The sequence below is a fragment of the Paroedura picta genome, chromosome 2 (assembly GCF_049243985.1).
Source record: "Paroedura picta isolate Pp20150507F chromosome 2, Ppicta_v3.0, whole genome shotgun sequence".
Taxonomy (NCBI): Eukaryota; Metazoa; Chordata; class Lepidosauria; order Squamata; family Gekkonidae; genus Paroedura; species Paroedura picta.
Genome location: NC_135370.1, coordinates 94,207,803 through 94,235,751, shown reverse-complemented (window position 1 = coordinate 94,235,751; position 27,949 = coordinate 94,207,803). Strand labels below are relative to the sequence as shown.

At 42.9% G+C, this 27,949-nt stretch overlaps 1 protein-coding gene and 1 long non-coding RNA gene across 7 annotated transcripts in view; one reads left to right on the top strand and one right to left on the bottom strand.

Annotated features, from left to right (window-relative positions):
* INSC (INSC spindle orientation adaptor protein) overlaps window positions 1-27,949 on the top strand; it is a 239,845-nt gene that overhangs the window by 44,593 nt on the left and 167,303 nt on the right. The window lies entirely within an intron of this gene.
* Window positions 324-1,294, bottom strand: LOC143828749 (uncharacterized). The gene is made up of 3 exons (XR_013227848.1): window positions 758-1,294; window positions 519-638; window positions 324-385 (listed from the first exon to the last, which is right to left on the bottom strand). It is a non-coding gene; the product is annotated as an uncharacterized LOC143828749 (long non-coding RNA).

Below are 27,949 nucleotides of genomic sequence, written 5' to 3'. Positions count from 1 at the left end.
GTGGGGTTAAATATGTGCGAGTTTAAGAAGTCACACTGGAGTCTTGTTATAAAATTTGCAATAACATTTTATTTTAAAAAACATTTTAACAGGGGAAAAACATTAGGGAATGAAACTTGGAGCCCCACCAGCACCACCACCCCCCACCCCCCTGGAAAACCTATTTTTTTTAACAAAAGTATACATTTAACAGGGGAAAAACATTAGGGAATGAAACTTGGAGCCCCCCCCCCCAACCCCTACCCCAAAACACAAACAGGAAACAAAACTCAGGTCCCACTGCTCCCCTGCCCAGCCCCTTCCATCTCCCTCACTCTCCTGCTCAACCTTCCCACGGACCCCCGGACTTTGCGGCGGAAGAGGTCCTCATCCTCCTTCTTCTTAACTGTGTGGGGAGGGAGAAAAAGTACACATTAGTGCCACACATATTTTCAAATTTCTTTAGTTTACATGCATACACTTTTAAGTGGCCTTAGCCACAGTGTGAGAAGAGTTGGGCAGTGGGGAACATAACCTACGTTCTTCCGCCTCCCTCTGTTGCCTTTGCTGCTCAATCTCCCCTTTCAGCTCTGCCACTTGAGCCTCCAGGGAAGTAACTCTGGCCTCCATCGCACGCAGCCTTGCCTCCACAGTTTCAGCTATAGGAATCAAACAAAGAATTTGATCACACTCCAAAAGGAAGCATCACATCAGGTTCCCATATGGCTCCATGGGGGTACACACACATGGGTCTCCCTCACAGACATAAAACTCTCACCTGCAGCCTGTCCCGAGGTGGAAGGTCCCTCTTCCTCCCCCTCCTCACGCTCAGGTGCTGTTGCCAGCTTGGATGGTGATTGTGTGGCTGGGCAAAGAAAAAGACAAATCATAATTAAAAGCACACAAAACAGAGATGAAACACAGCTGGTGGACACACCACAGTTAGAGTCTAAGCGCATAACCAAAGTGGTTCTACAGTACTGGCTGGCTAAGTCTGAGGGGGTTGACAGCATCTAAATACTTTCTCGAATTTCATTGGGGACAGTAGGGGAAAGAGGCAGCTAGTCATTCCATGCATGTTTAAGGGTAAAACACCAAAGTGGTTCTACAGTACTGGAGGGCTAAGTCAGAGGGGGTTGACAGCATCTAAATACTTTCTCGAATTTCATTGGGGACAGTAGGGGAAAGAGGCAGCTAGTCATTCCATGCATGTTTAAGGGCAAAACACAACGAGGGCAGCACTCACCCATATGCCTCCTCATGTCCAGGGGGGGCTTCCCAGCCTTCTCCCATATTTTTACCATCTGGTCGTGGAAGACCGTCCTCCCAATTGGCTGCGGGATCCCCCCCCACTGTTCCAGACTGTTTAGGAAGTCCAGCTTAAGGCGCTTGAATTTTGTCCGGACCTGCTCCCAGGTCCGGACGTAGCCCCTCTCCCTCAGCTTTGAAGCCAACACCAGGTAAGCACCCTTGGTGTGGCAGTGGGTGCTGGCCATAAGGCGGCCAACACTTTTCGATTGGAGCACAAGCTCCAGAAGTGCCTCAGCCTCGGCGCGCTGCCAGAAGGAGCCCTTCCGTGGCTTCGGCATCTTCGGAATGACGGTTAGGGAACGAACGTGCGTTGCTCCGATAGACCACCCCGTTTTTTAAATGTATCAAAGCTGCCCACCAATAAAATTATTCATTGGAACATAAGTGGATTGATCCTCCGGTTTGACAGGGGTCGCCAATACTTCCTGGCTACCCGCCTCCCCGAACTTTCCCCATTCAGCGCTTCCGTATTGTGTTTGTCAATTTCAGTTGGGAGTTAGCATTTAGGGCTGTCAAAGTGCTTTTGGACCAGAGAATCCCCGTTTTTTTGCTGGCAAAGTACACAAACCGCACAAGACAAGGTTAAACAAATAACACAAAACTTTATTCACCAACAAGAGAGTGGGAAAAACAATTAAACACGCCTCCTGTTTCTGTAGATGTGGGTGGCTATGGCGTCCCGAACCTTGCACCCCTCTGCATAGATTCTTCTTCTCCTTGCTTCAGGGATGTCTTGTGTGTCCTCAAGGACAACAGGATCAGGTTCATCCACAGGGAAGGGGATGTTATGTCCCTTGTCCTCGCATATGTTGTGCAAAATGACACACGCGATGATCAGCGGAGTCACATTGTCTATATGCACGTGTAGTCGGGACATCAGGCAACGGAACCGGGACTTCAAACGTCCAAAGGCACGCTCCACTACATTCCTTGCCCGGGAGTGAGTGAGGTTGTAGTGGCTATGCACGTCTGTCCTTGGCCGCTTGTAGGGAGTCATGAGCCAGCGTCGTATTGGGTAGGCTCCGTCCCCGAGCACCAACGGCGGCACACGCACGCCCTCAATGGTGGCGGTGGGGTTTCCTGGAACAAAGACCCCTTCGTCCATGGCTTTCCTGAGGTTGGATTCCCTGAAAACAAGGGCATCATGCCTCCTGCCACTCCACCCCACCTCGGCATCGATAAACCGGCCGGAGAAGTCCACTGTTCCTTGCAGGAGAACAGAGCAAAAGTCCTTCCTGTTCCCGTACTCTTTTATGCTTCCCCCGGGGGCACGGATAGGGATGTGGCTTCCATCGACGGCCGCAAAACAATGCGGGAATCCAAGCCTGGCAAACCCGTCCATACTCTGGAATAAGGGAAAGAAAAGAATATAAGCCATTGCATGTCAGCGTGGGGTGTATCGCGTCTTCGTTGCTGACCTGTCAAACAAGAAAAAAAATTTAAAGGGCAAAGGGGATAGAATGACACTCACCGCTCCAAGCCGGTCTCCGAGGCACACGACTTTGCTGAACAATTCCGCCTCCATGGCGAGGCAGAACTCCTTAAGGATATCGCCAACCGTAGTGACTCCGAGTCCGAATTGCTGGGCTACTGTCCGGAAGTACTGAGGGGTGGCCAAGTACCACAATGCGGCAGCCACCCTTTTTTCAACTGGAACGGGGCGCCGCATGCCAGTGACTTGCCTCTCCATGCGTCCACGTAGAGCCTCCACGAGTTCAAAAAATGTCCCCCTAGACATCCTGAAGTTGGCAATCCAGTGGTCATCATCCCAGCGAGTCCACACAAAATTCTCCCACCAGTCAGAGGATCGTTCGTCCACCCAGAACTGTCTGGGGAACCGGACCTCTGCCAGAGCTTGCCAGCGTTTCTTGGCCGCCATGGTTACCCTTACAGAACGTCTTCTGCTGCTGGTCAGCGTTCTGGGCACCCGTTCTCGGTACTCCGCGATAGCAGACGTCCGACGCGACAAGGCGGTATTCATGCGCTGGAGCACCGCGAGCATGTGAGCCAGCAATTGAAAAATAAGCCTCTCCATTGCAACGTTGACCTGTGCTGCGGGCAGTAGGCTACGCAAACAAAAGAGTGAGGCCGACCGCGTGTCTGCCCAGGTGCATATAAGCAGGTAACCTGTGGGCGTGTACTGTGGGCGGGGATTAACCAATCAAACATGTCAATGCATCTGGTTCCTAGAAAACAATAGAAAACACGTTCCAAGGGCGCCAATGATCGGACGATAACGCGTTGCTACGGGGTTTCCTGGGTTTTTTTAAAAAAAAGGGAACCCCGACAAGTTCGGCTTTAGGGTCGAGGTCAAAGGTGTGCCTGCAGTTTGATTGACGGGCACGGGAGGCCAGAAGCGCTAAAAAGGGACCTCCTTTGTAGCGATAAGACGGAGAACCGGAAGCCTGTGGGTTACGAAAGTGGCGAGAAGTGAAAGTGCCAAATTCCGCAAAAACCGCAGCTGTGCGTTACGGGCACGGCTAGTTACATTTCGCTACTTGAAGTAGCGCTTTCACAAACGGCAACCAAATAGCAACTTTGAGCTCTGTGCGAAATGGCCCTCAGTGTAAACCAGCCTTTCTCAACTTTTTAACTCTTGAGACCCCCCCCCCCCCGAAACATTCCTCAGGCTTTGAGAAACCCCAGAAGTGGCACAACTGTGCAGAATATGGTTGGGAAACATTGCTATGTACATGCCCACCTGGGGCCATTCCCCTTTCCCCTCCCTCCAGGCCCATCACTGGCCATTTTGGGAAGGGCTCAGCATGATCATATGTGGTCCTATAACTCAATAAATATTTAACAAATTAAAAATACATTACAATTATTTTACTCCAACCCATTTGGGAAACTCTTCCAGGGCCATCAAGAAACCCCAGGGTTTCACAAAACCCAGGTTGAGAAAGCCTTTTATAGATAATTGTGACCTTAATGGACCAGAGATTTCAGGTAAATTTATTTTTTATACCCAAGCTATTTTTCAGAAAAGTCCTCTTGGAAGTGTACTGTTTCAGAATGTAGGCAACAGAAACACACTGTGGAAAAGTTCCCTTATATCAAACAAACATGATACAGTAGAAGCACATGTAGCTTTAAGAAACAGAAGTCCTCTGCCACTGTTTCTAGGCAATCACAGGCTTCCAGGCTGGATATCTGTGAGTAAAAATGCAGGGGAGAGAAGGCAGTTTCCTTTCCAAAGCCAATCGCATGTTTTCAGCTTAACCTGCTTCACAAGGATGTTGTGTGGATAAAAAAAGAGAGTAGAATAATGTCAGCTGCTTTGGTCCCCACTGTGGAGAAAGGTGGGCTCAAATGAAGTAAATAAATAATAAACATGGCTGAAGAAGGGAGGGAGATAAAAGGTAAATTAATGAATGGTTGAGAAAGAGGGCAGATGATATGGAGGTTACCATGAGAGAGTGACATGCTTCCCAAGCCCCCAAAGGCTCCCTCCCTTGCAAGTAGGCTTGGTCCAGTGGCTGGTACCACATGACTGGCATGTAGTTTTCCTGGGTAGAAGCTGCTGGAGATTAGAGGGAAAGCTGAAGACAGAGGACAGATAAAGGTATGTTGTCTGTTGGATTGGAAGGAGAGAAAGAAGCAGGAAAGGGGGCTTTCAGAGGAAATAGTGGGGAAGGGGGAAATGGCATGCCTTCCTTCCTTGCTGTTGGAGCAAATGGTTGTTTCTTTTTGGAAGCATATCTCTAACACTTCTGCACATTTTATGATCCTTTTTCCTGGGCAAGAGTTATGTTCCTGGAACAACTGGAACACCCTTGGTATGCTTCAAAGAAAGCCCCCAATTCAGCATTTCTATTGAGCAAGACCTCAGGCCACAAATCTCTGTCTGGGATTATGGAAAACTGCTGCCAAAACAGAGCAGCATTAGATGGACCAATGGTCTGACTCTGCATAAAAGAACTACATATATATTCATATAATGCAACAGTCCTATATATTTATTTGGTGATTTGTTGACTCATGAATTGTAGGCTGAGTGTTTTATTAAGCTAATGACACATTGCTCATTACCTTAATATTCACCGTTTGAGAAATGGACTTGTAAGATAGAAAAGTCAATTGAATTGAGGCAAAGCCAATGAGAGATGTGACCATCAGATAAAGACTGACTGCAACAGCACACGTTTGCCATCATGAGTTAGACAGTATTCTCGCTCTCCTCCCTCTTTTCTTTCTGTATAAGGTTTTTGAATCTGCAGCATCTCTTAAGCCAAAGAGGTCTGCAGTGCCCTTTAGGGTATTTCACCTGAAACCCAGCAGAGCCCATGATCTGAAGCTTCCATTGTTTATCCTGAGAAAGAAACAAACAGCTCAAGAATTTTTTCTGCCTCCTAAATGAAAATAGCAGCCGGGTTATTGCATAAATATTGTAAGATGATTCTTGCATGATACTTAGACAAATGGAAATAAGCAAATGATGTGCACAAGGGTCACAACAGGTTGCAGAGGAGGACAAAAGGCTGTGAGCAGAATGAATTAACTTTTGCTCAATTTGGAATGTTTGTTTGTTTATTTTTTTAAAACAACAGCATGTCTGCCCAATCAAGGCATTGTAAAATATGTACAACGTGTTCCCTGACAAAAATATCAGTTAGGAATATGTAGAACAGGGGTAGTCAAACTGCGGCCCTCCAGATGTCCATGGACTACAATTCCCATGAGCAAACAATGGCAGGGGCTCGTGGGAATCGTAGTCCATGGACATCTGGAGGGCCGCAGTTTGACTACCCCTGATGTAGAATATTGAAATGGGCAAGGTGACTTTGTGGTGCAGGAAGTGATATTGTAGTTTCCAGAAACCACTCACCCACTCCACTATACACCCAGTACTTTCCCCTATGAAATCCTGTAACTCTTGTGGATCAAAAAGTGAGGGTTCTGTGCTTATTAGAGACATAAAATTGCCCCAAAGTACCCTAGCTAATGAAGCATTCGGTGCGAACTTAAATGGACTCCGGGGAATGGTAGAGGACAGGAAGGCCTGGAGGGTCGTGATGGATCGGACACGACTTCGCACCTAACAACAACAACAACCTTAGCTATACCTTGGCAAATGTAGAAGCTGTAGTTTATGCAAAACTTTTTCTTTTCATTTGGAGCACTGATTTCTTCTTTATCTTGAATGTTCTCTCAGAAGTTCAGGAATCTCCCTGTGTTATGTTTCTCTCTCTTTTTACTTTTGACTCTCCCCTTCCATGCATTCAAGTTGTTGATAGCACTTAATACATTGTGTGGTATTAAAATCTATTAATTATGGCTTTAGCATGACCCCCCCCACCTGTATCTGTCAACTTTATGGGATGCTCTGAGTTCTAATAATCTGGGGAAAAGAAATCTCCTCTGCACTATAAAATTCTCTTTCATTCATCTTTTTTTCAAAATAGAAAAGTCTCAAAATAGAGACGAAGAGGAGCTGTTTTTTCATACCCCACCTTTAATCACTTGATGGAGTCCTAAAGCAGTTTACAAACACCTTTTCCTTCTTCTCCCCAGAAAAAAACACCCTGTAGGTAGGTGGGGCTGAGAGAGCTCCAAGAAAATGGCTATGTAAGAACAGACCTAAGAGAACTGTGCCTGTTTCACTACAGCATGCAATGGGCTTTACTGCTAGTCTTATATAAATGCCAACACAAGTGCCCATTATTTCCCCATTTGTCTGAAGCCCCATGAGGCAGCTTCAGTTCAGTTGTGTGGTCATTTACTTCAGATGGAGTTTCATTGAACTTGGTAGAATTTGATTCTGAGTAAGTTTACATTGGATCATGGAGAGAGAACAATAAAGTATTTGTTTAATTGTATCTTGTTCATCCTTTGCGATGCTGAGTGGCTTACAGGAAACTTCCATGCATTGGCCATCTATAACAGTGACCTCGGACCAGGATTGGGAACACAGATATAACCCTCCCCCCCATCTGGTTTACTAAATTATGAATTATTAAAGTATCGGTTAAGAATGGATTCAAATCAGTGAGGTTTAAAAGACTGCTTTATTGATAAATCAGATTATGGACATAGTATAATGATAAAACATCATTATAATATAATTTAAATCAGGCCTGTACTACACATGGCCTGCAGACTGTATATAGATGCCAGAAATGTAATCAGGCCCATCAGGTGCTTGGTGAACCATCTGCTTAAAGGGGTAAAGAAGTGTGTTTAAAAATCAGAGAAAGAGGATTCAAGTATTGGATAGGTCAAAAATGGATGGCTGATATGTTATCTATGGCCAAGATACTGCATAATGTACACTGCGGAGTGTGGTGAGTATAGAAGTGTAGCAACAGCTGCTTATTTAAAATGCACTGCAGGAGTATGGTCATGAAAATCTAGTCTGTGGTGCTCATATGTAGCCCATATGTTGGAGGATAGTACACCTTTAAGAAGAGCAGGAGGGAGAGTACACTGTGCCCCACAGAATACTATTTTTGAAGGCAGACCAGAAACTATATGAATAGATAATGTTGCTCACAAGCAGTCAAGATAACTGATGGCATTCCACAAACCAGACTCTGAAAAGGTAGGGAAAATATATGTTTTTCAATGTCATGAATGATTGTGAGAGAAGGGTATTACTCTATATGTGTGTGTCCATTGTTGCATTGTATTGCTTGATTTTTGTAACAGTTAATACCTCCTACTTTACACAGAAGAACATAGGGATATTTTTGTCTATGAGGGGGTGGCGCTAAGTGCACTAGGTGGCAATCCAGTGGTGTTGCCTAGTGGATAGTGGTGTGGTCCAGATGCAAATGTACAGCGGGAAAATTTTATGGAATTTGATGAAATTGTCTGATGACAAAAGCAGAAGGCCATACAGAGTTGTAAACAAAGTTTACACTTACAAGTTCACTGAAGTCAAATTGAATCCATTGAATATGCATGCTGCTTTCCCCTAGTTAGTGAGTAACTACAACTTTCTGCTTGATACACATTTGGAATTGCAGATTGAAGCATGTCTCCTACAAAGATTAACCCCTACATGTTGCTATTCGGAAATTAAGAACATATCCTCTGTGTTGCCCCAAAAATCTAGCAAGTAAACACACATATCATCTCCCTTCCATAGAACAATGCATACCTGGTAATCTTCTCTTTTTCCTTCTGTCATTTAATCATGAAAACAAGTGTTTTCTTCTAATTTCCCTCCCTTTCTTCTTTACAATTCTCTGCTTCCCTTCACTGAGCTTATTTTGACATCTGAGTTTAACCTAGGAGTTTGTTATCAGTACTAGAAAAATATCTAAATAAGGACAGAGTGGTTTTCTTCACCACCATACAGGTGGAGACTTCAGGTCAAGAAGGTATCTAGCCAGACATTTTTTCATCTTCACCAGGCTCAGCTCCTAGTGTCCTACCTTTCACCTGAACACCTAGCCATGGTGATCCATGCAAAGGTCACTTCCAGAATTGATTTCTGTAACTCGCTCTACGTGGGCTTGCCCTTGATCCTGACCCAGAAATTACAGCTGGTGCAGAATGTGGCTGCTTGGGTCCTCACTGGAACATCTTGGAGGGCCCATATTCAGCCAGTGCTGAGGCAGCTGCATTGGCTACCAGTTGTGGCCCAGATCAGGTTCAAGGTCTTGGTGTTGACCTTTAAGGCCCTTCATGGTGTGGGACCCACATATTTGAGAGACCGCCTTGTGTCCTATGTCCCTGGCAGGGCTTTGCGCTCAGCAGCTTACAATCTATTAACATTCCTGGCCCTACGGGGGCTTACGTGGCCTCGACCAGAACCAGGGCCTTTCTGGTGGAATGAGCTCCCAGAAGAGCTGCGGCCCCTCGGAGAGCTTTCTGCATTCAGGAAGACCTGCAAAATGGAGCTCTTCCACCAGGTTTACGGTTGGGGCCAGTGCTAGATTCCCTCTCCGGTTGGAGCAATTACATCTTGGCTCTAAGCATCTGGCCTCCCATGCTGCCTCTGAAAGTTTCAGGTTAAGAATAAGGTTTTCACCATCTGGAACTATTGTAACATTATGGGGTTTTTATTGTATTATTTAATTTTTTGTAACCAGAGAGCGGCGGGCCAGAAATTGGTTGGATGGATGGATGGATGGATAGATTGATAAATAAATAAATAAATATGTGCCTATGCTCTTCCAATTTGGGAGTAGGCTGCTCCTGAGTACATGCCCAGACCTGAATCTTCAGTCCATCACCAAATACTCACTACTAGCTTCCGCCCATTTAGCAGGCCTATTCACAAAATAAAGATGTCCATCTTGTTTTTTAAATTATCATGATTTTCTGTTATTAAAAAAATGTTCATCATTTCCTGATTCAGCTAGCCACAAAATTAAAGTGTATATTAAGTAAGGGCTAATTAAGCATTTCCCTTGCCCAAGTTCCTTCTGCTCTCTATTCAATGCAGATTTCAGTCAAAATTTCACTTCACTTTTTCATAATCTCATTGTATTGGTGGAAGCAAGGAAAACTACCCAGTAGTTGAATTTGCTTGAATTTGCATTTAGCTTGAAGCTTTTTGAAAGGAAGGGAACATGTATGCCTAGCAAGAGGAGGTAAGCAGCTGCACTTTAAAGGATACATTACCTTGCAGTTTCTTTGCTTCTCTTAAAATGTAAGATATTTGATCCTGAGTTATAATTGTTATCACTGCCAGGGGAAGTTACACTTTTGTGTATTTTAATTTGAAGTCTGAAAGGCAGTCTTTTCCTGATGCTTATTGCCTATAGTAACTGCAGCCAAAGCCCAGTGATGCCAGAGAGAGAATGAGAACAGAAGCAGCTGGAAGAATTGATGGGTAGGTTTTCCCACAACTTGGGCCTTTGAAAATTGTAGCTAACTTGGCTAAACTGGTATGATTGTAGAATGAGCAATTCAAATAACATCTCTAAAAGCTAACCAAAATTGCCTGGGGAGATATGCTTCTTTTGATTTCCCTTCTCCCTCATTTCTTTCCCCTTCCTTATCCTGTCCCAGCTCCTTATGGCAGACCTCTGGCTGTTGCACCTCTGAACTTCTCCCTAGGTTCAGTGTAGGAGAATAGAAAGGCTGTTGTAGTCTGTAATCTAGAGAAGTGGCCAAACAACAGAGAAGTCCATAGAAAGTAGTAATATACCTCCTGTATGTGCTCAGTGTACTAGACCTTATTGGTGCATATTTTAAATTAGATTTGAGCTGAAATTAGTCCACGGATTTTCTCTTATTCTCTTGCATAGGCAAGAAGAGATCTACTGTTTTGGCAATCCCCTCCACTCCTGTGTATGTTAATTTGTACAGCTGGTTTAGAGAGAAGACAATATAGTGATCCAGTTAGTCAGGGATTATCCAAGAAATGGATACCCAGGAACTGTTGTCCTTGCCCATAGTCAGTTTTATTTGCTCTTGATGATCTCACATACCTAAATCTAATTGTCTGCATAGTATTGCAATGTCAATACATTCGCCATGATTTTTGATAGACAGAAATTGCTTGAGAAAGGATGAGGGGGGTAGGGCTTGGGCAAACAGTGGGATACAATGACTGTGAACAGTTATGAAAAACAAGGATTTTTATTTTATTAAAAATAAGATATTCTAGCAGTTTCCCTATTCCAAGTTAGATGCAAAACATTGTAACAATATAGCAGAATAGGCAAGGAGGAGACAAAAGGGTGCTGGATTTTCAGTTCCTGTGTGTGTATATTTGGCTTCATTTGAACTGTATAATGAAACTTCTAAACATTTTGAGTTCTGTGTCATAAAACATTTTGAGGTTTCCATTGTTAATCATCAATACATCTACTTCTTAACACAGCCAGAGGTGGGATTTTCAATCCAAAGACTGGAGTAATGAAAAGATGAAACAGATCTAAAATCATCTTAGGTTTACAGAAAAAATTCATTCAATCAATAATGGGTTGTTAAACCCGCCCCCCACCCCCCATAGTAGAAGCAGCAACTGCAGCTTTAATAAATTAATGTTCTCAGTGGATATTGCTGGGCAACCACAACAATATTGCCGGCCTCCAGGCTTTGGTTTCTGTCAGTAAAAGGTAATTTATGAAATAAATACATAAATATTATAGCTGAGGGTAGGGGGCAGATAAGACGTTGGCTGGTTTGTAAGTGGAAAGATGAGACAGAGAAAGGAGATGATATAGAAGTTGACAGAAGGAGCGAAAGATGAAATGGTGTGGGAAAGGGGACGCAGGGGGAAATTAGGTGCTCCCTACCATACAGCTGGCCCTGGTCTTGGAGGCTCCCATCAGGCAATTGTCAGGGAAGAAGAAAGAAGCAAAAACACAGGAGAGCAGGTAAAGATAGGTTGATTGGTAGGTGGGAAAGAGTGATGGAAGCAGGAGAAAGGGAGAAGTTATGGAGGCTCTCAGAGATGGGAAAGAAGAAATAATAAGGGAGGAAAAATGAAATGCCCCTTTCAAATTCTTGTGGATCTTTATAAACACTAAACCATACAAGATCACACAAAAATGGCAATCATACAGATACTGTAGATGTGACATTTTAAGGTTTATTTACACTCATTAAACAGCAAAACTAAATCAAAATAAAAAAAACAACCCTCCTAAGCAGACTTACACATTCACAAATACACGGGAAAGTTTTCAAAGAAGCCTGCAATAATAAAACCGGTACATGCTCCAGGGACCGAAACACTGTCTCCCCATATGACCATTAGGTGTTTGCATGTGGCACATTTAAAACTGCCCTTCTTTTTTTTTTTGGTACAAGCAAAGGTTGTAAAATAAGTTAACTTTCATCTCATAGGGCCATTCCGCACATCGACCAATGTTGCCAATTGCTTTCACAAAGCGGAAACGCTATTTTAAATAGTGGAATCTCGGTGTTCCGCATACCTTCATTTATAGTGGAATCCAGTAGCATTTCATTTGTTCCCCACAGGTTTACGGTCTCGCAGAAATCGCTAGAAAGGAAGCGATTTTTTTCTGTGATTGTTCCCGTCCCTGGCTGTCAATCAAATGGAACAGCCAATGGGCAGTTGTTATCATGCTCCCGAAAAGCCCCTTTCCCTTTAAGCACAGTTTAAAACACACACACACACACGTTGCAACGAATATGCATTGATTTGTTGCAACGGAGAGACACATCTAGCTGGTGTGTGAGCTGGCGATTCATCATTACCACGCTCCCCTGAATGGAAAAAAAAATCCCCCCCCGACGGGCACAATTTTTGGCCAAAATTAAAGGGAACTGATGAACAGTGGGCTGTGTTGTGCTTGGCGACTTAGGGGAGCTTTAAAGCACTTCTGTGGAGGGACTGTAGCCGGAGAAGCCTTGCTGGGTGAATGAAGTCTCGCTGGTTCGTTGCTTTCCCCGCTCCGAGGGAAAAAAAATGGCGATCGCTTCGCCAGAAGTTCGGAGGAGAGAGCCAGGGGGAGGAACTTTATTGCAACCACTACATTGAGAATGCACAGGTCTTTTTCACAAGTGTTGCAGGTTGTTGGCAAGAGTGTAGCAATTTTCTGAGGGTGAATCCACTTTTCCCGATTCCCCGGAAATTGCTACAACAAAGGGATTTTGGCACTAATGTTGCAGGAGTGTTGTAGATTGCTCACGACGTCATGCGGAATGCAGTTTTAGTGGCGAAAACAAAATGTACGACTAGTGCTATATTAAAGTCGTGCGGAATGGCCCATAGTTATGCCCTTCCTTGCTTCACTAACAGAAGCTAAATAGTCACAAATTGTTTAGAACTTTAAAGTAATGAAATACAAGAGACTGCGTGGGTCTGAATTTAATTTTGCCATCCTTTTCAGTTAGCTTTTCCTATACAGCACTCCAAAGACACTCATTGATGGGAAAATGCTACTAGATGAAGAGTGGTTTTCTAATTTGGCCCAAAGCCAACACCATTTTCTGGCAGGTACCTGGATGTAAAATGTAAGCTGAGGGGAGTTTTAGAAGATCATCAAATATCACAACGCTAACAGTGAGCTGCTTCCTGGTGAGCTAAAGAAAGGTCAGCAGATATTGGATATGTTTAGTCTGATTAGGGCGAGGAGAACAAGGAATATATTGTATGAAGAGTGAGGCCTAGAGGAAAAGGTATTTTGTGGTAGCTTAAGGAAAACAGTCCATTTTGCAAAGGGTCTAAAAAGTAGCTCTTCACACAGAAAGTTTGCTTTTTAAATAAGAGCACCTAGCCTTGTGGGACAAAAGGAGTGGAACATGGGTACTGTCCTAAACTGGGGTTCAGGATGGCAGGATCAGATAGGAGGAAAGTTAAGAAAGGCCAGTTCCTGAGGGAGAAAAGACTTACTGGAGGGCAAAGGTCTCTTCCAGAGAAATCTGCTCAGAAATAGGCACAGGGCAGCAGGAACTGGGCTGGACCAGGAGGAGGAGAAGAAGAATAAATGTTAAAGGCTCAGCTAATAGAGGTAGGGGGAAAGTTCCTGGCTGGGACCAGGGAGTAAGTGTGCCAACTTCTAGGTGGCAGGTGGAGATCTCCCGCTCTTACAGTTGATCAGGCAACCAATATTTGCGATTTTAAATAGTTGCTTTTATGTTTTAATATATTTTATTTTATATATTTTATTTTTGTTGTAAACCATCTTGAGCTCCATAAGGAAAACAGGTAGCTAATAAATGGAGACATCAACCCCACCACCAATGTAAGGCACAGTGTATATGTGTTAAGTGTCATTAATTCACTTATGGGGACCTTATGAATTTCCTCCTAATATTGTTAACAGCCTTGTTCAGGTCTTACAGACTTAGAGCCATGGCTTCCTTGGTTGAGTCAATCCATCTCATATCCAGCTCCCTTCAATTTTTCCTAACATTATTTGATGCCTCCCTGTCATTGGTGGCTCAGATCATGAAAGTAGCCTGGACAGCACTTTTTCACCTACGCCAAGTGCAGCTACTAGCATCCTACCTGTCCTCAGAACACTTGGCCGCAGTGATCCATGCAATGGTCAATTCCAGATTAGATTTCTGTAACTTGCTTTATGTAGGCCGACCCTTGTCCCTGACCCAGAAGCTGCAGCTAGTACAAAATGCAGCTGCAAGGGTCTTCACCAGATCATCTTGGAGGGCTTGTATCCAGCTGGTGCTGTGGGAGCTGCATTGGTTGCTAGTTTGCTTCCGGATCATGTTCAAGGTTTTGGTTTTGACATTTAAGTCTATATGCAGACTGAGGGACCAGTTATCTGCGTATACCCCCTGCAGGACTCTCCACTCTGAGAATATGAATCTGCTGGTTGTCCCGGGCCCCCGGGAAATTTGCCTGGCTTTGACCAGGGCCTTTTCAGTCCTGGCCCCAACCTGGTGGAATGAGATCCTGGAAGAGCTAAGGGCCCTGACAATGCTTTTTGGGTTCTGCAGGGCCTGTATGATGGAGCTCTTTCACCAGGTGATTGGTTGAGGCCAGGGTGGAGACTGGAGTTACCAATCTGAGGATTCCGCCTTACCTCCTTACGATCAGGGCCTCCTAGGTTAACATCACCCAGGGTCATCTATGTGAGAAACAAGACTGAGAACACCGTGGTGGTGGATCCAGGAGATAACAAGAATTTGGTTATGCCGCCATCATTTGTAATTGTAATGAGGGTTTTTATGTGTTTTATTCTGTAATTTTTATTGTAAACCACCATGAGATGGCTCATGCTGGGAGTCGTGATCTGAAAATCAAATAAACTAAATTATATTATTTTTTCCCAGTGACTCTCATAATATGATCAGAGTACAATAGCCTTAGCTTAATCATTTTAATTTCTAGGTGAGGTTCAGGCTTCATTTGCTCAAGAACACACTTATTAGTCTTTTAGGTGATCAATGGATCTGCAAAACTCTCCTCCACATTTTGAAAGAACCAACTTTGTCTCGTCATTAACATTGCCAACCTCTAGGTGCTGCCTGGAGATCTCCTGCTATTACAACCGAAGTCCCCGGAAAAAAATGGCTACTTTGGTGGGTAGACTTGATGACATTATATAACAATGAGGTCCATCTGCCCCTGAAGCCTCACTTTCCTCAAGCTTCACTTACCAATCTCCAGGTATTTTCCAACCCAGAGTTGGCAACTTTACCAGATGGCTTTCTTTAGTATCAGTTTTCACACCCCTATGTAGAAAGTTGTAAGAGTTGAGCTGAGGCTCCTTTGCAGTTCTATCTTATTATTAATGCTGTTATCATGTTGGGGTTATTATTGCTGTATTGTTATTGCTGTTGTCACATGTGTTTCCTTATGTTATCTGTACCTGTTTCCTGTTCCCTGTAAACCGCCCAGAGCCTTCAGGGGAGGGCGGTATATAAATATAAATATAAATATAAATATAAATATAAATATAAATATAAATATAAATATAAATATAAATATAAATATAAATATAAATATAAATATAAATATAAATATAAATATAAATATAAATATAAATATAAATATAAATATAAATATAAATATAAATATAAATTAGTTATTAGTTTTGGCTTCTTGATGTTCAGCCATAATCCTAACTCTACTTTCATAATTATCTTGTATCTGCTTTATGAATTGATTGAGGGCTATTCAGGAAAAGTTGATTTACGACTGCATTTCAGACTTCCTGTACTTTACTGTTTAAATGGGATTTCAGTTAGACTTATAACTGACATTTAAACTAGTTCTGCTCAAATTCCTTCTCAGAGCGCACTGAGAATTATAGTTCTATGAGTAAGGAGAGGAGCTAACAGTAAGACAATGTTCCATCTCCTTCCTGTATTTCATTTCTGAGATACTTGGAGGTAACATGTACATTTAAATGATGGAAGCTTGTAGTGTAGATAAGCCATAAGTACAGGGGTGTGCATTGGAGAATTTACACATCCAGAGCTAATCTGTTCCCATATCTAAATGTAGCAAATGCCTCAACTCTAAATACAATTTGAAGTGGTCATATACCTTCCAGTTTTACCATTTTCCATTGTTCAGACACCAGAGATGGAAAGGGTAATCAGGTGTAAGAGTGACTTTGCACATGTGCCTGAGAAGGCCACTGCTCAATAAGAAACATTGCCAGACCTACCCACTGTGTCAGACAGGAGATTGTCCTGCCTTTGAAGGGAAAAACAGCCACTCAGAAGTGCCAATGGAAGTACAGCTTCAGTACCTAATCACCTTTCAAAAGGGGGATAGGGTGGTGGACGGAAGCTAAGCAGAGTTCAGATCTGCCTCTAGCAAAGTGCAGTGATAGTTTTGGGCCTGCCTCAGCAAATGATCAGACAATTCAAAGCGGCCTGGTTGTCTGGCAGTGATTTAACTCAGGCTGGTGGTCTGAGTGGTATCTTGAGTGTGTGAAAGTCTCCAAAATAACAGCTAGTCAGTGAAAGCTTATCTGAGAGCCAGCTTGGTGTAGCTGGGTTTGATTCCTTGCTCCTCTTCCACATGTAGCTGGCTGGGTGGCCATAGCATTGATAAAGCTTTTCTGACTGAGCAGTAATATCAGGGCATTCTCAGCCTCACCCACACCACAGGGTGTCTTTTGTGGGGAGAGAAAAGGGAAGGCGACTGTAAGCCACTTTGAGACTCCTAGTAGAGAAAAGCAACATATAAGAACCAACTCTTCCTCTTCTTGTATCTGTAAGCATTAAACAGATCAAATCACATTCTGCAGCCATACTTATGTAGATCAACCAGGTTTTTCTTTCAACTACCTGGAGATCTGTGCTGCTGCTGTTCTTTAAAACCAACCAGCAAATAAATAAAACCATAGTTATTTACATGCAACTCCTGCATCAGTGATCTCAAAGTTTTTCTTGCCACAAAATTTATCTCATGGCAGTGAACATTTGCTAGCCTAATAAGATCTTGCAGGCAAAAGTTTACAGTTTATAACAAACCTGTTTCTCAAGGCTGTGTGGGTCCCTTTAGTTGTTAGAAAAGGCCTATCGCACCCACCAGACATCTATTCTGTTCTGTGGATCTGTGCCTGCTAAGCAAGGGGGGGGGGAACCGAACTTTATATATCTCCTGTTGCTGGCTCACAGAAGATTGATAAGGGGGGACACAAAGGCAGTGGTTATAGTTTGGCTCCACTCTGTGATGGACAGTCTCCCTATCTGCCATATAGTTGATGCAGTCAAAACCTTTGCTTGAACACAAGGTGAGGAATAGAGGTCCTGGATTTGTTGTCCTGTGGGCATCAGCTTACATGTCCTACATACTGTTGGAATATGCAAAATATGCAGTATGTATAACTGAGCAGGATATAAAGGGTGTCCTGTTGGGCGGTGGTCCCCAACCACCGGGCCGTGAAGGCCCCGGCACGGGGCCGAGGTTCCCTCTCCACGCCCCCTCGCAGTAAGAAACTTCCCAGGCTTGTGGCCCGGCAAGCTTCGTTTTGTGGGATGGTGGGAGAGGGAAGCAGGTCCGCGCACGCACGTCTGCGCCATGCATGGCCACAAACACGCATGCATGCATGCACAGAAGTGCCGTGCATGCCCCGTTTGCGGCCGGGCATGCGCGGTCACGTGATCGCCCTCCCCACCACCACCAGTCCGCAGCCTTAGAAAGGTTGTGGACCACTGCTGTTGGGGGCATAGGTAGATATATATATTTAGTATAGATAGGAGAATGACTTCCTGATGATTTTCAAATTATGTCCTCCAGTTTCCTGATTGGGTCAATAGAAGACATCCTTCTTTTTGAGCACACTTCCTTCTTGCTTGTCTCCAAAACAGACAGAATGACTACAGACAACAGCCAGAACTGTTAGTTAGGTCTCTCTTTCTGTGTCTCTTTCTCTACATAGTTGTTTCTCTTCTGAATGAAAACTATTTTATTCTTTAAACAGCTTCGCGCTTCGCTCTCTGTGCATATTGAAACTCTGCCAACACAGACTCAGTAGAGAAAAATAATTTAGAAGCTGAAAATTCACCCCCTAAAATTAAGGTGACCAGATTGTCCCACTTTTGGAGGGACATCTGGGGGCACCTGGCAAATTGTACATATGCTGAAAAAATATATATTACAATACTATTTTTGCGTTCTATGCATTTTACGAAAAATGTTGTTGCTCCATATAGACCAAATTTTTAATCAAGAACCCCCCCCCCCCCGCAGGTCAATGGTGTCCCGCTTTACCAATGTTAAAATCTGGTCACCTTACCTAAAATGCAAACATTGTTATTGTATGGGAACCCAATGTGCATAAGCTAAGGGATCCCCAAACTGAGGTGTGCAGGCCACATGCGGCTCCTGACCTCTTTCTGTGTGGCACTCCAACCTGCTTGTCTGCTGCTATCACCCTCAGGGCTTTTCCCCTCAGACCCATAATGTTCTTCCTGTCTCAAGAGGCACCATCTACTGCTGTTCATCCTGTCCCTTTCCTGCAAAAAAGACAATAGCAACATTGTTTGTTTTGGTCTCCATGGTTCCTTCAGTCAACCCCTTCTTGTTCTCTTCCATAATACCATTTTGGCCATTCTAGGTGTTTTGCTAGCCAGCAAAGCTCAGGCACCCATACCACTCAGCTTTTTAACTCCCCCTCTCCATGAATTACCATGTTGAAGCTATGTATGTGTATAAGGAAGGTAAAGTCACTGTGTCAGGAGAAGTCAGGTCTACTTTTGCAAAAAAAAGGTGGGTAAAAGACAGTTAAAGTAGAGCAGGCTATTTGCCTTGCCCCCCCCTCAAACAAAAGACAACAATATTGGGTTTAACTAGTTTATTCAATTATGTATGTAGATCTGCATCATATCATTAAATATGCTAACATATTTAAATAGGAGAGCTGTGCTAGGCAGTCTGACAATGGTGGCCTTTGTTGGGCAGACTCACCCAAACTCTAAACTCAGCCTTCATATTTCACTATTCCCATTTATCATTGCATGCATACAATATGCCAAGAGGGACCCAGTGCCATCCCCTTTTCCCAATGAACCTTGTGACCACTACCATTTTCAGCTCTGATGGTACTCCTTCCTGTCACATCCCACCGCACAGACAGTGATGTACTGATCGGGACCCACACTCTATCATTGCTGATGCTTCAGTATGCTTGACGATCATCCCTACCTATTGTGATTAGCCCATCCTATCCCTGCCAAACTAGTTACAGCCTAAATAACCCACAGACCAGACCTATTTAAACCCCATCACTGCAGCATCAAGAAGCAGGTGAAAAAGGCCTCCTTAATAGTCAACAGAGGACACTCCAACATTTCCTGCTTGACCCCAAAGACAACTGGCTAATTCCATGATGCTAGAAGAAAGATAAGTGAGTCAGCAGAAAAGATTATTTGGTGGAGGTTTGGTCAGAAATTACTCCTCCTGATTAGCTGCTTCTGCAATCCAGTATGATCTTGTACATTCAAGTCTCTAGGACAGGGGTAGTCAAACTGCGGCCCTCCAGATGTCTATGGACTACAATTCCCAGAAGCCCCTGCCAGCATTTGCTGGCAGGGGCTCCTGGGAATTGTAGTTCATGGACATCTGGAAGGCTGCAGTTTGACTACCCGTGCTCTAGGAGGTCAAGACAAACCAATCCCTGGCTTTTGAACAACAATTGAGTGTGGATTGGGAAAGTACTCCTTGCTTATATTGATACAATCTGCCATTTTGAAGAATATTTTATTTGGAATAGGTTCAGATATTGAGACATCAACTGTGTTGGGAGGATAGTTCCAAATGAAATAGCAAAACGTGAATTTGGGCACAAAAGTAGCGAGGTTTTATTTTTCTTCATTTAAAAGCACTGACTTACAAGAAAGTAAAGCTCTTTTATGTGCCATTCACCACTCCTTCTGCCCCTTTATGGGGACAGGAGAGTGTCACTAAAGTAAGTTTTGAAAGAAACATAACAACCATTTTTTTTTTGTGCATCCATAGGACTGAACATTTATTTAAACAAGCAGAACTACAGATTTCTCCTGACACATTAGCTTTTCAAGAATGATCTCTAATTTATAAGCAGAAGATTTATAAGCAGAAGTGTTAAGTTTCTGCAGCAACTAGACTTTTCGTTTGAGATGTGTGTTTATCATTTTTCAATGTATTTGTAATTTGCCACTTTGGTTGTGTGCTCAAAGACCCTTGGGTTTAGTTTTGCATGTGGAGCTGTGCAGTTGGAATGGAATTACAAAAGAAGCGGAAACCGTAACACTTCAGCATCTTACACAGCATTTGCTATGTCAATTAGTTGCTGACGACGACATGTGGGAATATACTTATTTACTCTCCAGCTGTAGATGAAACAGTTGGTTCGGTAAGATTAAAATGCCCCACCTGCATACTTGCACACTTCTATTTTTGCCGTGTCAAACAATATAAAATGAACACAGCACTTCTCTCTCTATCTAATTGAATAATTTACTGTAAATAGCTGTCATTTACTCTCAGAGGAGTAGGGTATCATTAGCCAAATGGATGTGAGTAAGTCATGGCTTTAATGCGTTCGAGGGTCTAAAATGGAATCATCTTAATGGTACCATCAATACAGCAAGCTGCATAAAGCCCATGAGCACTTAAGGCTTCAAGTCCCCTTTCTTGTAAATTACATATTCAGTCTGCAGGGGGAAAAAGAATCAAGAATTCACATAAAATATGGCATATTTTGCCAAGGCTTTGTTTTCGCTGCATATAATAATAGAATTTATAGGTGTAGCTGCATTTTGGATCCTCCTCATTTAATTATCTGCCCTGCCCCTGAGTGCTTGCAAGCAATGCTTTTGCTGACTAATATTGGCTAAATTCTCCTGGGGGAAATGTAGAGATGAGCAGGTAATAAAATGGCTTGGACATCTGGCCTTGCTAATTAACCAATTTCAGCCTACATTTGTATATGACAGAGATGCTGCCTTGTATTAGCTAGGCACTAGCCTATTTACTTACTTTTCAAAATTGTAATGAAAATTCAGCTTGAAAGTTCTGCTTAAGCTTTAAAAAAAATCCCCATTTGCTTCTTCTAAAGGTGGATAGGTCCATTAAAGGAAAATACAATGTTGAATGGTCTTTCAAAATGCAATTCCTGCTAAAATCAATTGAAGGTCTTCCCATAGGTTCCTTGTAGTGCTGCTTCATGCGGAGGTGATGTTCTAAAGGAAGTCCTAAGAAGAATCCTTTTGTACCTGCTTGAATTCAGTACCCTACCCTGTCAACCATAGATAGAAATAATCATGTCTACAGCTGTCTCTTATGAGAAAAGTTCACAGTCCTGTCTTCCACATGCATAAAGAAAGCCCTGTATGTACAATGCTTAAATTTAAAGAGGGAGATGAGAGTACTGAGCAGTTTCCTGCCCATTCTCCTTGCAGTTCACAGACTGATTACAGATGTTAACCCGAGCATCTGAAGGTTCAATTGTAAAATCATAGAATCATAGAATCATAGAGTTGGAAGGGGTCCTACAGGTCATCTAGTCCAACCCCCTGCTCAACGTAGGATCAGCCCAAATATAGTCCCAAATGTAGGGACTATATATGCAGCCAAATGAGGGGACACTTCCCACCTGGGGTCTGAACTGATAGAACTCATTCTGCTGCATATATATATGCAGGTAGGGTAGCCAACTCCAGGCTAAGACATTCCTAGAGATTTTGGAGGTGGAGTCTAGAGGATGGTGGGGTTTGAGGAGATAGCTCAGTAAGGTAGAATGCCATAGAATCTACTCTTCACAGCAGCTGTTTTTTCTAGCTGAATTGATATCTGTCATCTGGACATCAAGTGATAATTCTGGGAAGTTAGTAATCCTAAAACTAGCCCTTGCTTGCCCCTTAAACTTGCCCCTTAAAGTAATCATCAATAAGTGTCCTGATGCATTTTACACTAGTCATTTGTGCACATCTCAACTGTCTTGGGGGGGGACACCTCTCATTTAAAAAATGCCTACATTTATGATTGCATAGATTGAATTTTTGTGTTTCATTGGTTCCCAGAGAGGTAGCTTTCTGGAAGCAACATGTAGTAAAGTCTCCTCTAAATATCTGAGCAAGAGCCTCTGAGAAATTGTAGCTAAACTATTTCTTCCATATTTTAGAGAGGAGTTAATAAATGGATCTTATTCAAATAATTTGACATAAATCTTTTTAAAACTTTTTTCCAGCCATGAAGTTAGCTGACAGGTGGATAGAAAATATGCCTCTGTTGCTTTTAGAATGTTTAGGTGGATTCCCGTTTTCAAGAGCCCAATTCATTTCAATAGGCTTTGCACAGGATAAATTGCTGGTTGATTTTGTGCATCCAGACAGGAAGTGGGGCAGGTAACCAAAGACTGGTTGGAACGGGAAATGAAATGTGCAATTGATCCATCTTGAGTACTAGAGAAGATCATGAGGAAACAAGCCCATGGGTAAAGCCTGCACCATACAGTATTCATACATTCTAATATTTCCAGCAGCATTGCAGAGGATTCTGGAGTTAACCTGTTGTGATCCCAGACTTTTCTCACTCTAGCCTCTATATCATTGCAAGAAACTCTGGGACCCAGCTCTTGGATCTTTCACTACTTAACTGGCTCCTACAAAAACTACTGTTACTGTTCTCTGATGATAATGTTAGACAGAATGGGGGATTGTGCCTTCATTCAGGAGATTAGCCTACTGCCCTTTCTAATATTGCATGTGACACTATAACCCAGTTTTTCTTTATTTATACACTGACCAAATGTTCATGCTATTTCTGTAGCATAATATGCACCTGAAAGAGACTTCCCCTGACGTCAGGCTCCCAAGTAATATCAGTGCATCAGTCATCTGTATGGGCTATTTGGATAATGATCCTGTTTCCTATACCAGCAGTGTGCCTGGATTGGAGCTGCTGATACTGGCATGGGCTAGAAGTATATCCTCCCAAAGAACTATATCCTTGTAACTATTTGCTGTTATAAATGCCATGTGGGAACTCAATCAATGGGATTTGGGGTTAGTTAACAGAAGTAACACGTAAATTGAGCCTTTGATTGTCCTTCAAAAACATCCAGGCTTCCGTTGTTGAGGGATGGCGTATGGGGAGAAGGAAAGGAGTACTAAGCATCTGCTTTCCAGCTTTCTATGTAGGTGTTTCATATTGTCAAAAGTAATGATAGTAATAGCATCATTTAACAGCAGGACTTGAACAATAAAGCACCACTATCTTCCCTAAAGGTTAGGTGTAGGTTTCCTTTCCTACGGTGTTGCGTACTTGGATCACATCAAGAAAGGCAATGTGCATGTGGAGAAGGCCACTTTTGCAAGAATGGAAATACAGAAGTTGCTAGGGACCGAGGACTACAATAAGAGAAAGAAAAAACCTATCCCAAGGCTACTATAAATGTTACTAAAATTATTACAGAATAAATGAAGTAAAGGGTTCTTCGTTCTTGTTTGTTTATTCTCGTATAGGATCCAACTAGAACAGTTTCTATATATGTACCGTTTTCAGATGGAAATTTTCCTCTATGGTTGTCCTTTGAACGTAAATGTCATGAATATCCAAACTGTGAAATTCAACCTCTATTGAATAATATAGCATATAAATCGGCCTTTGGCTCTTCGACATGGGGGTGCTAGTAATACCAACTGCTGAGGACTGAGGACTGTTAAATACTGGTGTTAAGTACGTGGTAGCTTATGACTGTCACCTGTTGCTTCATTCATTTTTAAAAGCCCAGTTCCACCAATGAATTTAATTTGTCCTTTAAATTCCGCTTATGAACTACTCCTGCATTCATGGGATGAGTCATGAAACAAAACCTTCTATTCTGAAGTTTTACCATGAGTGATGCTTACTATTTACCCACATTCTTTGGGCATTTTAATTAAAGGAAGAATCTTTTTCTTTTCTGCCACCTAATTGGACAGTTAGGTGGCTAAACATTTCAGCTGATTCATATTTATCATTGCAGAAAAGACTCAGTATGCTTTCCTATCTGATTTCATTGAATAAAAGTACCAATGATTGACCTCATCCCAATATTAAAACATAGAAATGCATTCCTAGGGCCATTTCGCACGGGGATCTTTGTTGCAAATTGGTCACTGAATGAAAAATCGCCATTTAAAATAGTGGAATTCGTCGTTTTGCACACCTGGCTTTGTAGTGGAATCAGTTGCGTTTTTTAGCGTTTCCCACAAGCTTCCGGTCTCGGCAGAAATCGCTAGAAAGGAAGCGCTATTGCCAAGCTCGTCCCGCCCCTGGCCGTCAAGCAGCCAATGGGCAGCCGTTAGCATGCTCCCAAACAGCCCCTTTCCCTTTAAGAAAGGTTTTTTTTTTAAAAAAACACACCCATTGTAACGAATCTGAGTAGATTCGTTGCAATTGAGAGACCCATCCAGCTGCCTGGGGTGTTTGAGCTGTCGTTTGTTTGATCGTTAACACGCTGGCTCCGTTTGATTGTTTGATCGTTAACACGCTGGCTCCGAGTGAAAAAAAAAAATCCCCCCCCTCTCACGGCCCGATTTTCGGCTGAATGGAATGTGTGAAACTGAAGGTCACTTAGTGACTGAAGGGGAGGGACTGAAGCCGGGGAAGCCTCTGTTTGAGCTGTCATTTGATCGTGGCCATGCTGCCTCCGAGTGGAAAAAAAAAATCCCCCCTCCCCCCCCCCACGGGCGCCATTTTCAACCGAAACAGTGTGAAAAATAAAGGGAAAATACATCAGCAAACGGGCTTCTGCGGGCTTCTTGTGCTTAGTGACTAAACTGCTCTGAGGAGGGACTGCAGCCTGGGAAGCCTCACTGGCTAAACGGAGGCTCGCCGGTGAGTTGATCTCCACTCGCTCAGGGGAAAAAAAATGGCGATCGCTTCGCCGGAAGTTTGGAGGACAGGCTCAGGAGGAGGGACTTTGAAGAACCCACAACAATGGTAACGCACAGGTCTTTATCGCTATTGTTGCAGATTGGTTGCAGGAGTGTATCGCTATCCGGAGGGTGAATCCACTTTTCTGGATTCCCCTGAAAGCGCCACAACGAAGCGCTTTTTGCTGATTGGTTTCAGGATTGTTGCAGATTGTCTACGACATCGTGGGTTATGGCAAATTAGTAGCGTTTCCAATTAGCAACCATTGTGCTATTTTGAAGCCGTGCGAAATGGCCCCTAGATTTAGCCATCTGCAGCGGTTTGTTCCTGAAGAGCAGCTCTATAGTTTGGTTGTACTGCTGGCTGACAGTTGGAGGCTCAGGACTGCCTCACGGCATTTAGCTCCTTTTGTCAGTTTCAGCTGATGGGCCAGCTAGAGTCATTCCTTGAAAAGTGTGATGTGGTCACAGTGATCTATGTTCTGATCATATCCAGGTTAGATTACTGCAATGTGATCAACATAGAGCTGCCTTTGAAAAACTGTCCAGAAACTTGAGTTGGTCCAAAATACAGCCAGGCTATTGTTGGTCGCTAGACAACAAGGATTATGTTACTGGGTGGAAAATCTGCACTGGCTGCCATCTGTTTCCAAGACAAACTAAGTTCCTAAATGGTTTGGAGCTGGGATGCCTGAATAACTGCCTTTTCCTGCATTGTCCAATCACAAAGACCCTTTTCTTGAATCCAGTGGATGGCACCCACAGATGGGGCTCTTCCAGACTGTTTCCACACTAATGATGTCATTTGGATTTGCATTTTTAAAGGGCCAACTTTTCTGTCCATTTCTGCATCAAAATCCACCTTTCTGGGTGCCATCTGACTTACTGACTTACTGACTTACAAATTGCCATCTGACTTACTGTATGTTTTGGAAATCCCAGTTACAGCAAATTTATCAGTTGAAACAGAATTTGTAGTTATTTAAATTATATTTTATGTATGAGGTGTGTCTAAAAAGTTTGGTGAATGGTATCAAAAACAATCAAAACAGAATTTTTGAACAAAACAATTTACCTTTATTGACACAAACCGGAAACAGATCTTCACAGATCATGGTGCATACTGTGCCCTTGCTAGTCCCCAGTTCCTCCTCCACAAAGAATCAGTCACTGATCTTGTGCCTGCATCTGTTGCGCTCACTCAGTCTTGTCTGGAGTTCTGTTTGTCAACGTCCAATCCTCCGTCATTTCTTTCCCACTGCAAAAGCGTTTGACTCTGTTGTAAACACATTTTTTCCTCATGGCTTCAACCCTTACACTTGTGCCAACATTTCATGTACCTCCATCACTGTTTTCCCCAATTTGTAGCAGAACTTGATGTTCATTCATTGCTCCATTGCACTGTGACCTTACCTCTCACACTGACTATGTTCAACTATCTGCAACAGGTTTACCCTGATGGTCACATGTACTCTATGCTAGGGGGTGCTTCTCAATATGTCTCTGGATAGCAATGGGCATGAGCGTGCATCTGGCCCATGTTGCCATCGAGATATCGGACCAATCAACAAATTTTGTATATGTAATATTTTCCCTCTTTGTAGCCCTTTCCCTCCTCTAACAGATCTAAAGTAGCAGAAAACAACATAAAAACAAGCAAATAAGCTCTACAACGTTGTTGTAGTTCAGTCCTAGATTCCCCGACTGGCTTATCTCAAGGCCTATAACTGCAGGTTCCAGGTGAAGAATCAAAGGCATTATAACTGCCACAGGAAGGGACCAGACAGACACTCAGCAACGATGGTCCTCATAGTCTTTCCCTCTCTCTGTTTTTAACTGTGAACTCTTATATTATTATGTATTTTAGGCTACTCGTTGTATTACTTTTATATCCTGGTTGGTTTTTACATCTTGTTTTTCATATTGTATAGTTTTATCCTAAGCCTTGCCTGAAGCAGGTCTCTAGACAGGTCAAATTTGTTTTCTCAACAAATAAAAGGATTACAAGTCTGAAGTACCAAGATAGTTACATATAGATAAAATTATTTTTATGAATTTAAGAAGATAGAAGCATGCTTACCTGGAAGCAAATTACCTGGAAGCAAATTTTAGTGAAGTCAAAGCTCAGTCCTTATAAATATGTTTATTGAGAATTTGAATTTACTCTAAATAATTCAGTTCAGTTGGGAGAGACCTATTTTGGGGGGACTGTAGGTGTCCTTGTAGTTGTTCAACATCCAGTTGAGGCCAGACAAGATTGTGGATTCTTGTGGATTCTTTGGTTATTTTCCTTCTAACAGCTTTCTATTTGGATTTCTTGAGTACACCCTCCCTGTGAGTGAGCTTGCTGGTTTACAATACTTAACACCAGCAGTCAATACAATATAATAAAACACAGTAAAATGTCACAAATTTTTATATCTAAAATGCTCTGACTTTTCACTATTCTGAGGTGACCATTTCATGGATCCCCGTAGCTAGGTCTTCTGAGGCCAGGTAGGGTGCTAGTAACTTTGCATGGCGGAGATGATAGAAAACATGGCAAGCTACATTTGTGTTCTGTGCCTCCATTATAAGGGAGGCATTAAAGATCATGCCCAAATTTCTGATGGAACACTAAGTTGTTAACTGTACTCCATTCAGATAGGATAGACATGCTTCCTTATCTGGCACTGTCTTACTCAGCCACAGTTTTAGCTTCAGGCGAGTCTGTTGGAGCCATCCCATAACAGTCTACATACATCTGGCCAGTGACTCTGGTGATTAACTTAGCTAGCTGCTCAGTAATGGGTAGAGCTGGGTGTCATAGGCATACTGATGGCACTCAAGCCTGTAATGATAACGATAACATTTATTGTATGTAGCCAAAGGCCATTACAAAACATAACTAAAACAGTAGAATACAAAGATAAATAAAACAATATTTCTCCATTATTACGTACATAAAACTGTAAACATGGGC